Raw genomic sequence first — 17088 nt, 5'->3', positions numbered from 1 at the left:
TTTATTAGGCTGGTGAGTTTTGTTATTTTTTCATTATTAATTTTTGTTTTTTTCAGTGTTCTTTTCCTGTCGTTGTCATACATTTCATTTTTATTTCATAGTTAATTTAATCTCTCCTAGAAGGTTTTATCAGCATTTCTTCTATAACTTCTCAGAGTTTTTACAGTTTATTAATTTTAATATTTCTCAGATATTTTAAACAATTAATTTCAAACTCTAAAATATGAAAATCTTTTAAGTACATAATGCTTAGAAATGCCATAAGTTTTATGTACATTATGTCTTGCATTCAGCTCAAAATAGAAGATACATGTTTAACATTCGATAGCAATTTTAAAAATTTGAGAAGTAAGTTCTCATAAATGCACAACATTTTATAAAGTTGTTATTTGTCAGTTGTTGGTTTTAACATTTATAAATTAGTAATTGTGAAATTCATATGATCACTGGAGGCTTGAAGGATCATTGAATGGAGTGGCCCTATGAAAACTTTTTTCAGTTGAATCTCTGGGAAACATGTCTACATATTCATGTGTATTTTCTAAAATATATAAAATGTAATATATATTGTACTTCATTCAATCTAAAATGTCATCAATGCAAAACATACTGTTATTTTATTTACCACTATAAAAGAAAATGTTGCAAATTGTCTATGAAACAATACTTTAAAAAATCACATTGATAGTAAGTCTGATTCAAATTTCAGAGTTGTTGAAAAATGAGTGATGTGTGTCTTAGAAGTGGTGAAATACGATGTAAGTGCAATAAATATACAGAAAAGGACTAATAGTCTATGAAATAAGACTGAATAAATAACCACTTTTGGTGGTACATTCATGTAGTTATTACACAAATGTTTATTAAGAGTCTATCATGTGTTAGCTACTTATTGCAAAGATGTCTCTGAACATTGCCAATATGATTGAGGTTCCCTGAGGTAGGAATTTGACTTTGGATTTCTTTTTTGTTTTTTCCTTTTCTTCCTTCCTTCCTTTCTTTCTTTTTTTTTTTTAATTAAAAAAAATTAAAAAAAAGATTTTATTGGGGAATTGGGGGAGGGGAACAGCGCTGGGGAATCAGGGGAAGGGGAAGAGACAAGTTGCTGTCCTTTGGTTCTTCAGTCTAGTTGTGGAGGACGTTGCTTCACTGCCCCATGTTGGTATTATCATTGCGCTATTCCTGGGTGAGGCAGATCAGTTGCCGGCCTCTGGTTGGCTGCTCACGGTGGCTATTTGCAGCTCATACCAGCTTCTGGCCGCTCACTCTGGCTGCCGGCCACACACGGTAGCTTATGGCAAACCACTGCATCAAGGGCTGCAGCCTACGCCGGTGCCAGCGACTGACGGCAGCCCTGCTCCGGGTCGAACTGTTGTTCACCATCTTAGCTGTAGAGGGCGCAGCGTCACTGGCCCTCATGTGGGATCCGAACCAGGGCTCTGCTGCTCAGAGCTGGCATCCCAAGCCAGCTCTTAACCAATGCACCACTCGGCTGGTCCTCTTTCTTTCTTTCTTTCTTTTTAAAGATTTTTTATTGGGGAATTGGGGAAGGGGAACAGTGTTGGGGAATTGGTGAAGGGGAACAGCCAAGTTGTTGTCCTTCAGTCTTAGTTGTGGAGGGCGCAGCTAGCTCAGCTCCAAGTCCAGTTGCCATCTGGCCATGCTTCGGCAGCTCAGAGCAGCTCAGCTCAAGGTGCCATGTTCAATCTTAGTTGTGGGTGGGCATAGCCTATCATCCCATGAGGGAGTTGAACCAGCAACCTTGTTGTTAGGAGCACGTGCTATCACCATACTAGCCATCCTGCCACCTGTTGGCAGCTCAGCTGCAGTTCAGCTGTGGCGCAGTTCACTGGCCCATGTGGGAATCGAACTGGTGACCCTGTTGCTCAGAGCTTGTGCTCTTAACCAACTGAGCCACTCGGCCGGCCCTGACTTTGGGTTTTCTTAACATAATGCTAGGTACCCTGTAGGTGTTCAGGAGATAGTTGTTGAAAAGACATGATTAGGCATTTTCCTTAAAAATGAAATATAAATCCTAGTTTTTAAATCCAAATATTTTAAATTTGCACTGGAAAAAATTTAAAATATGTTATTCATTACAACAAAAGTAATATGTACTTGTCACGAAAGGAAAAGACAATAATAAAACAATTCGTATACTGAAGAAGCAACCATAATTATGAGTTTGGTGTAGATGTTTCTAGAGAAAACAAAATGTAATCCCATTTTTTAGAAACATGTGTCTGTATGTCTAAACTTTCCATGATATCCTTGGGTGAATACTTTCATAAAATGAAGGCTGCTAATTTAGTATGAGTAATTACTGTCCCCTTCCCCAAACAGAGCTGGTTTATAAATACTTACTAAATTTTAAATTAAAAATACTTAATTTAAAATTGATTTAAAATACTTCAATACATAATATTTAATTTTCAATAAGTATTTTAAAACTTTTAATATGCTCATTAGCTTATTTTAAATCTGACCCAACTCTACTGGCATAATAGGCAGAACATTCCTTGGAATGTTAGTTCTGAAGTGTTGGCTTCAGTTGGTCTGTATAGAAAATAGAAATAGATTCAAGAAGAATAAAGATAGATTTAGGTCTATAAATGCCAATTATGACTGACACTTTAGGTCTAGGCTTTTTATGAGTCATGAGGGCTTTAGATATAAGTGACAGAACGATTGTAACTATTTTACAGAAATGCCTTTTGTGGATTTTTGGTAACTACCTTCCTATAGCAAGGATCTTGGTATTTGAAGAAACTATTTTTCACATTATGATTTCAGACAAAAAGAAATTCTAACATACAAAGTAATAATTTTTATTCTAATAACTATCAGTTAGAGTTGAGTCAAGAAAACCATATTAATTATTTCAAATAGAAGGAATTTAATAGAAGAAATGGGATAATACAGGTATTGGAAAACTAAAAGAGCAAGAAATGGATGTTGACATAACCTAGACATTAATAACTTAAGAAAGCAACTGCTATCTTTAGGGACAGAGAGAAATAAAAGAGAATGTAAGATTTTGGAGAAGTCCCTGGAGAACTGATGCTTGGAGCTCTGATTGATACATGATGACAAATAGTTAGGGTTTGGACAGCCAAAGGAGTGCTCAGACTACCATGGGAGGTGGGGCAGGGCAGCCATGTTTGCTGCTGGTACCTTCAATGAGACACAGCAAGGCAGAAGCATTATAGTGAGCTGATGCTAGAAGGATGCCAAGTCAAGTTAGAAAGACTAAGTGAGTTTTTTTCTCAGTACCTCCCGCCTTCCAGTCTCTTGCCAGTGCCTTCCATTAGTGGAAACCTAATTGAAAACCTGTTGTCAAGGGAGTCTGGAAATTATGTGACTCCTAGCTCCAGTCTAGTGCTGTGTATAAAAAGGTAGGATTGGAGCTAATCGACAACAGATCATTGGCAAATCTTATCTTGTATTTAAGCATAATAAAGTAGAACTTTGTCTTCAGGGACTTAACAGTCACAGTTTGAACTGTATATAAGCAGCCTGCTGGCCCATAACATTATAATTTGTAATTTTCTTACGGCACAAATTCAAATCATGTACCTGCAGGCTGGTATGCTGAGTAATTTGGCTGCTAAACCTAGCATCCTCATTCTTGACCTCAATTCTTATCACATGGACTGCAATGCTTATGAAGTATTCAACATTTTTGTATTGATGATGGAAGTAAGGGAGGAATGAAGAAGTCCAAGAAAGCATAGAACTCAGCAGTGTGTCAGCCCTATAGTTGGTGGGTTCACTATGCATTTCATAACGAAGATTTCAAACTGGTGGTTCACAGATGTATCTGGTCTATAAGATGAGTTGATTTTGTTGTAATTTAAAAGTTGGGGAATTTAGCATTAAACTGATATTTCTAGGCTTTTTTAAAAAACAGGGAGATCCAGCAACAGTTAAGTCCACATTCTCCCTAGAAACCAAATTGCCAAATCTGAGTAGTGGTTGCTTCTTATAGACAGAGTGATACCCTTCAGTCCTCCTCAATTCCACTTTCTTCATTTAGTCAGTTTCATTTACCTGTATGTTCCTTTTAGGCATCTGAATTGCAACCCATGTTTTATATGTAAAAAGAAAAAGCAATTCATAAAACTATGTTAGTCAATATCCCAGATGGTACAAACATTGCCTTTCCTGTTGGAAATTTTATGTTCTGGGCTCTTTGGTTAGGATTCTTTGGTTACAAGTGACAGAAACACAATTTGAACCATCTGTGCCAAAGTGAGCAGATTAGTTTCCATGACCAAAGTGCATGAAGACAATGGTGGGAGACACCCCAGAGATGACTAAAACCAGAGACTCTGTGACAACTTTATTTTATACTGTGGCTTCTCTACAAGGATGGGATGATGAATGTTCACATCCTTCTTGATCAGATAGTAAAAGGGCCTCTCCCTAGTAACAGTGAGGAAAAACAGATCTTGGAAAAGATGAATTGAGTGCTCAATGAGTATCATGTGTGGATATTCCAGGATCTATCTCTACTCAGGAAAGTGGATACTTATACTGCTTACTTGGGTCAGTTCCCCTTCAGACTAGTCTCTGTGGCAGGGAGGTAAGATCAGCCCCACTCAAACCATGTGACCAGAAGAGAGAACAGTTTCTTGAAAGGAGATGTGGTTCTCCAGAAGAAGGGGGTAGAAATAATAAATGTCTACTTCAAGGGGTATTCAAAAATTGGAGACATCATGAACATCTGATTGTCTTCCTCATATATTGTGTAAGACTATCTAAATGGCCACAATTCTCTACCACACCCTTTGCAACGTTACTTTGTAACTGTTCTCATCAAGGCTTGCTTTGGCCAATAAACTACTACTAATAGACGGTGGAAGTCGCATTACGTCAGTGTCAAGCCTAGGCTTCAAGAGAACTGTGCACATCTATTGTATCTCTTAGAACCTTTCTCAGCTGCCAGTAAACACACTCAGGTTAGCCTGCTGGAGGATGAGAGGCCACATGGAGCAGAATCGAGCTGTCATAACTGAGTCCATCTTAGAGCAGCCAACCTCCAGATGACTCAGCAGCTGATTGGAGATTCATGGCAAATGAAGGCTAAACAATGCTAAATGAAAGAAGCCTGGCATGACCCAGACCAGAAGAACCACTCAGCTCACCCAGAAACCCCTGAGCAGTGATAAGACACTGTTTTTTGGGAGTGATTTGTTATTCAGCAATTGCTAAATGACATGTCAAGTACCTACCTTACTGTGTATTAAACATAAAATCTGAAAGTTGAATATAAGAGGGATGTAGACATTTATATCACTTGTTCTTTTGTGGGAACTGAGACAAAGGATAGAAACATTATTGTGCAATAGGACAGACTTTTGTAAAAAGGTCATGACTACTTCTCTATAGGAACAAAATTATTTAGTAACAAGGATAATTGATTTTGAAATATTATAAACCACACAATGTAACAATAGTAGGAGAGATGTACCCACCAGTAGGAAAGTTGCACCATGGGAATGGAAAAGAAATGGCATCATAGTTTATAAGCTGTTTTTTAGCTATCTGCATATTTCCCTTAACTGCCTCATTCAGTCTGTTCAAGTTTCTATCTTAAGTCAGATACTGCAACCTAAGGACTTGTCATGCACTTTGTATTGAATATCCTCTCTCTTTCTCCTCTATATCCCTCTATCCCTCTCTCCTCGATGGTCTTCTCCTTGCTCATGCCTATAGTCATTTCTTTACCTGCTTAAACTTCTACTATGGATTAAGAGGAAAAGGGAGGGAACATTGAACAGAGCCAGCCAGTTTGGTTAGTGATGAGTATCTCTGCAGTAACATTCTGCAGGAAAAGTGTAGATAACTGTTAATTAACCAGAGCCTAATCTGCTGGGGTTTTATCAGAGCCTAACTGAATACGGGAAAGGGAAATGCCCAACCTTCTCCCACTCTAGCCATCCTGACCCACTTACGTGGGGAGGAAAAATACCAGAAATGCTTGTGAAGTTCACAGTCCAGAGACACAGCTCACTAAAAGACTGAGATCATAGCACTATAGAATGCCTCCCCTCCCCCTATACCTCACCACCTCATTGCTAAAAGCTTATTTACAGCAATTCCTTTTGTATAGTACATCATGTTTGGCTATCAAGAAAAATTTATAAGGCATACCAAAAGGCAAAATTCACAATTTGAAGAGACAGAGAGAGCATCATAACCAGACATGGCAGGGATGTTGAAATTACCAGAACTGCAGTTTAAAACAATTAAGATGAATATGCTATGGGTTCTAATGGATAAAGTAGGCAGCTTGCAAGAACAGCTAGGTCGTGTAAGCAGAAACACGGAAATTCTAAGAAAAGTTCAGGGAACTGTTGAAACATTATTATTTATTTTTTTAAAGATTTTTTAAATTGGGGAATTGGGGAAAGGAACAGTGTTGGGGAATTGGGGAAGGGGAACATTGTGTTTTTCCAGGACCCATCAGCTCCAAGTCAAGTTGTTGTTCTTCAATCTTAGTTGTAGAGGGCACAGCTCAGCTTCAAGTCCAGTCGCCACTTTCAATCTAGTTGTGAGGGAGCACAGTCCACCATCCCATGTGGGAATCGAACCGACGTCCCTGTTGCTCTTAACCAACTGCGCCACCCGGCCAGCCCTTGAAACATTTTTTTGTTTTTTAAATTTTAGCTGAGCCATCCTGCCACCTGTTGGCAGCTCAGCGGCAGCTTAGCTCAGGCAGGGAATTGAACTGGTGACCCTGTTGCTCAGAGCTCGCACTCTTGAGTGAGCTCTTAACCAACTGAGTCACTTTGATGTTCACCCTTACCTAAAAGTTCTAACAGTCATGATAAAAGTGTACAAAATATTGCCTTTTCTTCCTGCCAAATGACAAATAATATCGATTAGGTGTTTCATCACCAAAATAGATTTATTTGGGAAAAAGAAAGGGTTGCAACCCAGAGCATGCAGACATGGCAAACCAGGTGCGCACTCTGGCTTTCCATGATGGAGTGGTGTTTGTAGAAGGGAAAAGGAAGTTCCGTAGAGCTTTATTATAAGCACAGAGTTCTTCCATCGGGTTCTTGCTACTACGTAAGTTCGAGAACTGCTCTCATAAACCCTAGCTCCTTTCATAGAACCTCCCAACTGATTCTGTTTGTTTCAAGTTCCAGTTAGTCTTTATCACTCCGTAGAAAGGCTTATCAGTTCCTTCTTAGAAGCTGGAAGACAAGTGGTTTTAAAATTATTACTCCATCCTTCCTGTGCCCTTGCCCTCATCTAGGGCATCTGAGTCATGGCTGAAGTGGTGGTTAGGCAGCTGGTTGGATGTCCTTCCTTTCCTGGCTTCTCATATCTAGAATTCAACTGTTTTGAGCTCTGTACTTATTTGGGGATTTTATTCCTCTGGCTGCACAAGGCTCAGGCTGAGCTAAAGGTCCTAATTATTACTAAGATTAGCTCCCAAGGGACTGTAATCCCCCTGGTGTGGAATTGGACACAACCATCTCTTCCTCAGTATGCTTCATTCTCTAAAGAACCAAGGAAAGGATGGCCTGGAGTATGAAGCCATACTCCTCTATACTATTCTCTGGATTGAGGAAAATGTCTGGTGCTTTGAGATAATAGCCCCAACATGGTTCACATCATGTAGTGGGTACTGGAGGACAAATTAGGCAGAATCCTTGCCTTGAAGGAACTATATAGCATTTGGCTTGGAATCAACAGGTTGATGTACCCATATGGCAGTTAAGTGACAGAGAATAATTAAAGAATTGTTTCTTTTATAGTAATATTTGTAGGGATGCAGGAGAGGGCAGTGCCCTTACAAATGTACCACTGGAGAACTGCCCTGCTTGGCCTTATATCTTTCCAAGCAACCTGATCCTTCCATGGCAAGGCTGTGCAGCTGTTCTTCTGGACTAGAATAGACAGGGCTTTGACTGCAGAAGGCTAGAATAGGATTTGCATGGATAATGATAGGCAGAAATGTATGCATGGCGCTCCCTCTGTGCCAGACTGGCTTCATTACCTTAATTCTTAGAACACCTGTGTAAAACAGATACTGTTATTATTCTTAGTCCACAGATGAGGAAACTAAAGAATAAAGAGAGCAGATGACTTGCTCCAGGTGGTACAATCAGCAGGTAACGAAGCTAGAACTTGTACTCGGGAAGTCTGAAACTAGTCCAGATGCAAAAGCCCCATCCTACACTGCCTCTCAGCACTTCGGAAATCGCTGCTCACTTCTTCTTTCACACAGGAAAGTTAATAAGAGCTTTTAGAAGGAGGTGAATGCACGTGAGCTAACCAAAACTCCGAATGAAATTAAATCAAAACAAAACAAATCCAAATCCAGAAAACCCACATCTAAGGGTCTTTTTTCCCCTCTCCACAACAGCAATCTCCATTTTCTCCACCAGATGGCAGTAATTCCACATAGATTTTTTTTTTCCCCTTTCCTTTTTTATTTCTGTTTGAGCAGCCACTGAATAAATAAACGGGTAATATTGTTTTAGGTTACGATTTAAAGAAACCTGATAACAGCTCTCTCACATGTCAATATTTTCTACTGAATGAAACTCATAAAATCAGTTAAGGCTACATCAACTCTATAAAAACAAAACAAAACAATGACCACTCTTTTTACCCCACTCGAAGGTAAAGCCACCCAGAGGTGCTCACATAAGGCATGTGTGTGTGTGCGCGTGCGCGCGAGCGCGTGCGCGTGCACACACACACACACACACACACACACACACACAGTCCAAGAAGAGGGGTCCCTTAAAATTCCTTAAGACTGTGCGGAAAGTCTAACAGTTTCTCTGGGCCTATTTCATTAGTGTCATTTGCTTATCTTTTTTTTGTAAAAATATCACAAATTATTGGCTTAAAAAAATCACTGAATTTTAAGGTCTCCAAGCTTATAAAAAAACTTTCTTCCTCAAAATTTAATAAAAAAAGTAATTCTTATAATATTATTTTATTGGTATTTCTTACATCTACTCTTTACATTTCTTGGTGATCCCCCAAAGTAGCTGTCTATTTCTTATCGTTAGGCTCATAACCCAAAGTACCCAGAACTTGAACAATCAGAGACAGTTGTAAACTCATGATCCTCTAACTTCAAATATCTTCACAGAAACAATCAAGAAGTATTTTCTCCATTTAAAAAAGCACCACCGGGCCGGCTGAGTGGCGCGTTGGTTAAGATCTGGCTTGGGACACCAGCTCTGAGAAGCCCGGCCCTGGTTAGGATCCCACATGAGGGCCAGTGACACTGCGCCCTCTACAGCTAAGATGGTGAACAACAGCTGACCTGGAGCTGGGCTGCCATGGGTTGTCGGCGTAGGCTGCAACCCCTGCTGCAGTGGGCTGCCATAAAATTACTGTGAGCGGCCAGCAGCTGGTGTGAGCTGCCAAGAGCCTCCATGAGGGGCCGTCCAGAGGCCAGCGACTGATATGCCTCACCTGGGAAGAGCGCAATGATGGTGCCAACTTGGGCCAGTGAAGCAACGTCCTCCATAACTAGACTGTAGAACAAAATGACAGCAACTTGTCTGTTCCCCTTCCCCGATTCCCCAACACTGTTCCCCTCCCCCAAGTCCCCAATAAAATCTTTAAGTAAATAAATAAATAAAATAAAAATAAAAACGCACCACCAATTGGCTAAATTTGGTATTGCAGCTCAGTTCTAGTTAATGCCCAGACCCAAAGGAAGCAATAGAGCTTGTTTTGTAATTATGTGATTAGGATGTAAAAATAGAAATTATTTTAATCATTTTAATTATTTTCATGCTACATTGTGTGCCATGAATCTAGCCACATTTAAAAATCTTTATCTTACTAAAAATTTTCCATATCACTAATTGGGGCTCCCTTTCCTCACTCCCAAATTTTTGCTCTTAAGAGACTATCTTTGATGTTATACTGGATATTAACGGGAAATAATATATATTTTGGTGAAAACTGTTCTATGGTCACATTTTCAGAAATAAATAAATTTCATGATGTGGGCCTTATTTATGATTCACAAGATAAACAGAGATTTCTGAAAATCTCAGCTGTTAAAAAAATAAAGCCAAGTATTAGCCGTGACAATAGATAGGCTTTTTAGATTTATTAAAAATTTTGACACACTAAGCAGAGTCGCAGGCATTGTTGATGCAGATAGTACTTTCATTCTATCCCTATCCCTGTGAGGTTTTGTTCTGCAACTTGGAAAAGAGATACAAATTTATTTGGGGGAATAAAAGCTAGGAAGGCAGAGGAAGAAAAAGAAAGGAGTGAATAATAATGTATATTTATCTTCCTGGCTTATATTCTAGTTCCTCTGGAGAGCATAATAAAGACCAGAAGTTGATGGAACTATTTTACTTAAGGACCCCCTTCCAGACAAGGGGTGATCCCAGAAGTTGATAAAACATTTCAAGAGAGGCTTTGTGATTCTCTTGGCATAACAGAGCTGCCTTGGTGACCAGATGTCACCATGTGGCACAGAGCTGGGAAGGAGGCCATTCTCTTCCACACTGCCAGGAACTCAGCATTGTTCTGACAACTGGTCTGTCGTGCTGGGCTCACCTCAGACAGCTCATTGTCTGGAATCCAGTGGGTTCTCCTGACGGGCACTGGCAGCACTGGGCCTTCCCCATCCAGGGGGCTTCGTGCATGGTGGACAAGGACAAAGGAGAGCCCGATACTAAAAAGAGGGTGGTCTCCTCATGCTGCCTGCCACTGACAGGCTGGTTTGTGGGCATGTGCAAAGACATCTCTTTGGGGACATCAGAAATGACGGGACAGGTACAAAAAGGCCAATGTCTGGAAATCAGACAAATGTGGCCTTAATATACTATAATTTTGTTTGTTTAAAAAAAATTAACTGTGTATATACTGTAATCAAATGATGATATCTATGTATATATGAGTATATATACATGTATCTGTTTATAGATATATACATATATATGTTTAAAACAGTCAAAGGCGAGTGAGGTCTGGGATACTGTGGCAACATCTACCAGTGTGGCCAGCAGGTTCAGCATAGCCCTTGTTTCCCATGGTATAAGCAGGAACAGGTGTAATTTGAATAATCCCCACCGCTGCAGGCAAAGGATAGAGCATGGAACCCACTCTAGTTTCCATATTCCAACTGCATCTAAGATGGGGTGGGATGGAGAAGGGGTGTAAACGTGGGGGAGGGGGACTGAGGAGAATTTTTTCTAACTCAGGTCGGTAGCTTAACTGTTTACTTCTAGAAGTTACTTGGTCATTGATTAGGGTTAACATGGGACTTGGCTCATTCTTTCTGAAAAGCACACATTAGTTTTCACAATAGCATGTCCAATGTCTAAAGCCATAGAAGAACAGAGACAGGAAATGAAAGGTGATAAAACCACAGACCCTGGCAGCCACCATTCTCTGCACATCTGTGCTGCTTTCTAAGCAGGCCGACTTCAAGGGAAGCTCTGTGCCTGCGGAACTGCCCAGGGACCTGGCCTTTTCACCCCTCGTCACATTTTGAGGTGGGCAACACCAGCTTTTGAATCAGGAAGTAATTTTAAAATCAGTCATGTTCTGATCCCGTGGGCCTGGTTTCGTCTGATTAATAAGCTATGCTTTCAAGGCCCTACCCGTTTCCTTCCCCTGGGGTGTCCCCCTCCCCAAACTCACCCTTCAAGTGTCTGCAAACAGGACCCTGCTTTCCCTTGTGACCAAGCCCAGCAGTACGATCCGCGCAGCCCTGCCCAGCAGGACTAGCCCAGCGCCGGCCTGACCTTGCCAGGAGGAATTTCTCTCTCCAGCTTGAATTTCCTTCCTGTCTACCTTCAGGCCGTTACTGCTGGCCATGCTCCCCTTTGACCACCCTGAATAAATCTTCCCTGTGTCCCTGACAGCTGCTGATTTGGCTTCTTTCTTATTTTTTTTAATTGAAAGTAAACCTTCAAAGCGGCCCGGCCACCTGAGAAGCTCCGCTGAGCGCTGCAGCTGAGCTATGAGCCTCAAACAGAAATGCTGCATTTACCGTGTCCCCCTCCTGCCCTGAGGGCGGGGAAGGGGATCACGGGGCTTTGTGGGCTGCCAGGGCCACTCAGCTTTCAATTCAGCTTTTGCATTAGAAGAAGGGAATGTGGACATGGGAAAAGTGGTTGTGGAGAGATTTTAAAAGTGGCCATGTAACCTGAGAGAGCGATGGAAGGAGAGAGGGGATAGCAGAGGGAGGGAGGGAGGGAGGAAGATCTGTAGAGGGAGGTGTGAGTACAGGCAGAATGCTAGTTCGATTTATTTTTTTAAGAGAAATCTGGGGGTGTCTTGGTGCTGCCCGGTGAGACTATTGGGGAGTACTTTGCAGAAGAAAATTAATTTTAAAAAGCACATTTAAAATTAGCAATCAGTTTGTAACACAGAAAGCAGCAATTCAGGGGATGGCACAGAGAGTTAGGTGTTAAGATTCCTAGATTTTATTTTAGGGTCTTCTCCTTAGTTATTTTGTCATTTTAAGCCGGTCACTTTAGGTCTCTATATACCCCCCCCCAATAATTTTTTACTATAGAAATTTTGAAATATTCAGAAAAGTTGAAAAATAATGGCAAACATCTTTATACTTACTCTCCAGATTCAACAATGGTAAGCATTTTTCCATGTTTGTTTTTTCTTTATGTGTATACATTCACACACACACACACACACACACACACACGTTTCTGCTGAACCATTTGAAAGTAAGTTACAGACACCGTGGCACTTCACCCTTAAATATTCCAGCACGCATTTCCTAACAACGACATTCTCCGCCATAACCATAATACATCATTACACCTAAGAAGTTAAAAATAATTCTCTAGTAACCTTTATATTCAGTCCATATTAAAACTTCTCTAATTGACTCCTAGCTATCTCTTGTAACTGGCTTTCATTTTGAACCAGGAACTAATCAAGCCTCAGCCATAAATTTGGTTGTTAAGTCTTTTTAGTGTCTTTCTCTCTCTTCTCTCATTGAGGTAGAACCTACATTCAAAGTGTTCAAATCTTAAATGTATACTTGATGAACTTTTAAAAAGTAAATTTTAGTCTTTATAGCAGTTTTAGACCTTGATAATTTTTTTTACATTAAATGTACTCCTATGTAACTACTCACCAGATTGGTAAATAGAATATTTCCATCACCCCAGAAGGTTTCCCCATGCTCTTGCCCTGTCAATATCTCCTCCCCATCCCCCAGAAAGGAAGAAGATGTGAAACAGCTGGAACTCTTATATTTTCTGGTTGGAAGTGTAAATTGGTTTAACCACTTAGGAAAACTTTTTACCAGTATCTAATAAGTTTCAACACATACTGACTCTATGGCTGACCCAACAATTCCATTTCTCAGTACATACTCAAGAGAAATGAGTGTATATACCACTACAAAACCTGTGCAAGAATGCTCATAGCAGCTTTATTCAGAATTTATCCAAACTAATGGGTTGTTGGAAAAGTCATGACATATTTTTTTCTATGTTTTTTGTTGCAAAAATGCATCATGACTTTTCTAACAACCCAATAGAACTGTCCCAAATGTCCATCAATAATAAAATGGATAAAATGTGGTATATTTACACAAAGGAATGCTACACAGCAATACAAAGGAGACAGATGCTGAATCATGCAATAGCTCAGATATTACTGTCTTTCCCCATGTGTAAGACGCACCCTTTTTCAAAAAATTTGGGGTCTAAAAACTGGGTGCATCTTATACAGCGGTTGTAGATTTTTTTACTTGCATTTCCCGCAAGTAATGAGGAGTTGTATGAATGTTATGATGAATAAAACTTTAGTTCAATAACTTTATGTAATACATTTTTTTCAAATTTCGGGCCCCAAAATTAAGGTGCGTCTTATACATGGGAGCGTCTTATACATGGGGAAACACGGTATGTTGCGTGAAACAAGATCGCTATAAAGAGAGTACATACCGTATGGATCCTTGTAGATGAAGGGGAAAAAAACCAGGCAAAAATCAGCTATTGTGAGAGAAGCCATTAGTCTCCTTTAATTAACAATCACAAGTTTTTGTCCATATTTTCTTTTGCAGAGACTAGGTGAATTGTTTTGTAGACTGTCTCACATTCCGGATTTGTCTGATCATCTCCTCATTTAACTTGATCCTTCACAGCTGGGGATTCATGAGAAAACTGAGCTGTATTGTCCTAAGTCACCCATGTTATATGATGAATTAACTTCTATCCTGTGCTTGTAGAATGGTACTGAATGTTTCATTCTTGAGAAAATCAAACAAATCACCACTCAACTCATTTTCTGTGATCTATGGTTTTCAGGTGAGGAACCCAGTTGAGAAAAGATTACTGAAAGTTAGGTCTGAAGGCTGACTAGAGTCAAGTTAAACATTTTTGGCAAGAACGTTTTACAGGTGGTACTGTGTACTTCCTACTGTATCACACTGAGAGGCATTTAACATCAGGTTTTTCCATGATTAGTGATGTGGATGTGGAGTTTGATCACTTGGTTAAGGTGGTGACAACCACGTCCCTCTATTGTAAAGGACATTTTCCCAGATCTCCATGGCTTAACAACCTCATTTGTCAATGTGAGGCACTCAAAGTTTAGTATCTCCCATGTGATGGAATAGTTTCTTTCCAGAAAATTTGACTGCATGGTAAAATTGTTCAAAGCAAAATGGTTATTTCACCTAGAGAGCTTCTCCCTAAAATGGGAGCTTCATGCCATGAAAAATATGTCTTAACTGTAATTGAACATTTCTAATCTTTTGAGATTTTTAGGTAACATAAAATGAATTCCTTTCCTACTTGAGATAATTTGATAAACACAACATTTTGGATATTAAAATTGCTGAAACCCAAGACACATTTATATATATTTTGGTGGTGTTATGTATTATGGGAGGTAGTTTTTAAATCATTGGCAGAAACTAAATTAAGGATTTCATGTATATACAGTCAACCCTTGAATAACAACCGCTTTGAAGTACATGGGTCCAGTTATATGTGGATTCTTTTTAATAAATACAGTTGACCCTTAGTCTCTCATCTATAGAGTGAAAGATTATACATGAATTTTCAACTGCACTGGGGGTGGGTGCCCCTAACCCCTGTGTTGTTCAAGGTCACCTATAACCTAGATCTTAGATCCAGAAGAAATGTGATTCAAAGCGTTTTGTAGTTTAAACAATTACTCTTAATAACTCACTTCTGTACTCTAACAAAGAAGGAAAAGTGTTTTAAGCATGATTATCCACTGGCTTCAAGGAAAAGAAATAATCTCAAGTGACTTAGATGGGTTTTGGTGTAAGAATCATCACACCAATCCAGAATAATTTAGTGAAGAAAACGAAGGGTCAAATCTTACTTACTAGCTCTGTAACCATGGCCAACTCACTCTAAGCCTTGACATCCTGTGGCAGACTAAAGATGGCCACAATTTGGTTGATGTTTCTCCTTTTAAGAGGTTGGGGCCATGTCTGCTTTCCTTGAATACTAGTGGGCTTTGTGACTGCTTAGGCCAATAGAACACAGCTGAAGAGATGCTGTGCCAGTTTCTGGACCCAAGCCTTCAGAGACTGGGAGCTTCCACATTCTGTCTTTTGGAGCAGGAGCACTCACTTCTGAAACCTAGCCACCATGCTGTAGGAAGCTCAAGCAACCCTGTGGAGAAGCAACCTTAGCTGACAAGCTTGAATGAGCTCCCAGCTGACAGCCAGCACTCACTTGCCAGCCACGTGAGAGAACCATTCTTGGAAGTGGATCCTCACTAGCCCTCATTGAGCCACTCCAGCTAATGCTGCATGGAGCAGAGCTGGCCATCCTGGCCACGCACTGCCCACTGTTGCAGGTTGGTGAGCAAAATAAATGAGTGTTCTTCTTAAGCCATTAGGTTTTAGAGTACTTTGTTACTCAGCAAAGATAATTACAACAATCATCATTTGCAATATGGTGATAAACCCATTGGACTTGTATACACAGAGAGAATCAAAGATAGGGTATATTAAAGTGCTTTCAAAGTATAAAGCAATCCTGTGCCAATGTAAGGTGATAATCTCTGAGGTAACCAATAGAATGGAAGGATTCTGTAAATATTACTGATCTGAAGTTGGCATGTTACTTTACTTTCTACTGAACCTACCTCCTGAAGCTAAAACAAAACCAGTTATTTTTTCTCACATTGTGGAAATATATACATAACATAAAGTTTACCATTTTAACCATTTTGAAATGTACGGTTCTGTGACATTAAGTACATTCTCAATGTGGTGCAACCTTCACCACCATCCATCTTCGGAGCTCCAGTTACTTTTGATAACAGGAAATCTATCTCCTTAACAAGTGCAATTTTCTATTCTAAATTTGAAGTGAAGCTAAATTATCTCAGCACTGTGTGTATGATGATAATTTAAGGAATGAGCCCATATGTTGTAAAGAGAGGTTTCCAGAGAGACTGTTAAGAATGGCAGCCCACACTCTGCAATGGAGCCTGAAAATGCTCCCTTCCTTCTCAGAGCCCGTTCCATTCCTGCAGAACTTCAATTAGTCATTAGTCAGCGTGGGGATGGGGGAATATTTAGAGAGAGATGAGCACTTATTAAAAAGGGCCAAGAGAGCAAGTTTTCAAAGCTAGAACACTCGAACAAAACCGTTTTAGGTATAAGCGGGCCCTCTGGAGTTAGCACACATACTTGCACCTGGACCCCACCTGGACATAATTAGTTTCCCTGTGCTCGGAGCAGAGAAAACACCAAAGAAAATGATGTCAAAAAACTGAGCAATCTGTCATGATCTGTGCTGCACAATTAAAGCACTGTGCTTTCTGTAAGAATTATGTAACACAGATGACATGGTATTTAGATAGCCAGGACTGGAGAACCATCTGGTTATGTTTGACTTCACAACTATTATGTCTGTTTCTTGAATCGTACACTTTGGGATGGAAGTCACAGGAAGGAAAGATAAAATGCTCTTGGTTGATTTGTAATAAGATCTTTTATCTACTTGCAAATTAAACTGTTCTGGGCAGGACTTTTAATTCTAAGCAAGCAGAATCCTCAGTGTTTGAGGACCAAAGTATAAAGTAGACAAAGGTTGGGTGGACCCATAA

The sequence above is a fragment of the Hipposideros armiger genome, unplaced genomic scaffold (genome assembly GCF_001890085.2).
Source record: "Hipposideros armiger isolate ML-2016 unplaced genomic scaffold, ASM189008v1 scaffold_255, whole genome shotgun sequence".
Lineage (NCBI taxonomy): Eukaryota > Metazoa > Chordata > Mammalia > Chiroptera > Hipposideridae > Hipposideros > Hipposideros armiger.
This window is presented reverse-complemented; position numbering follows the sequence as displayed.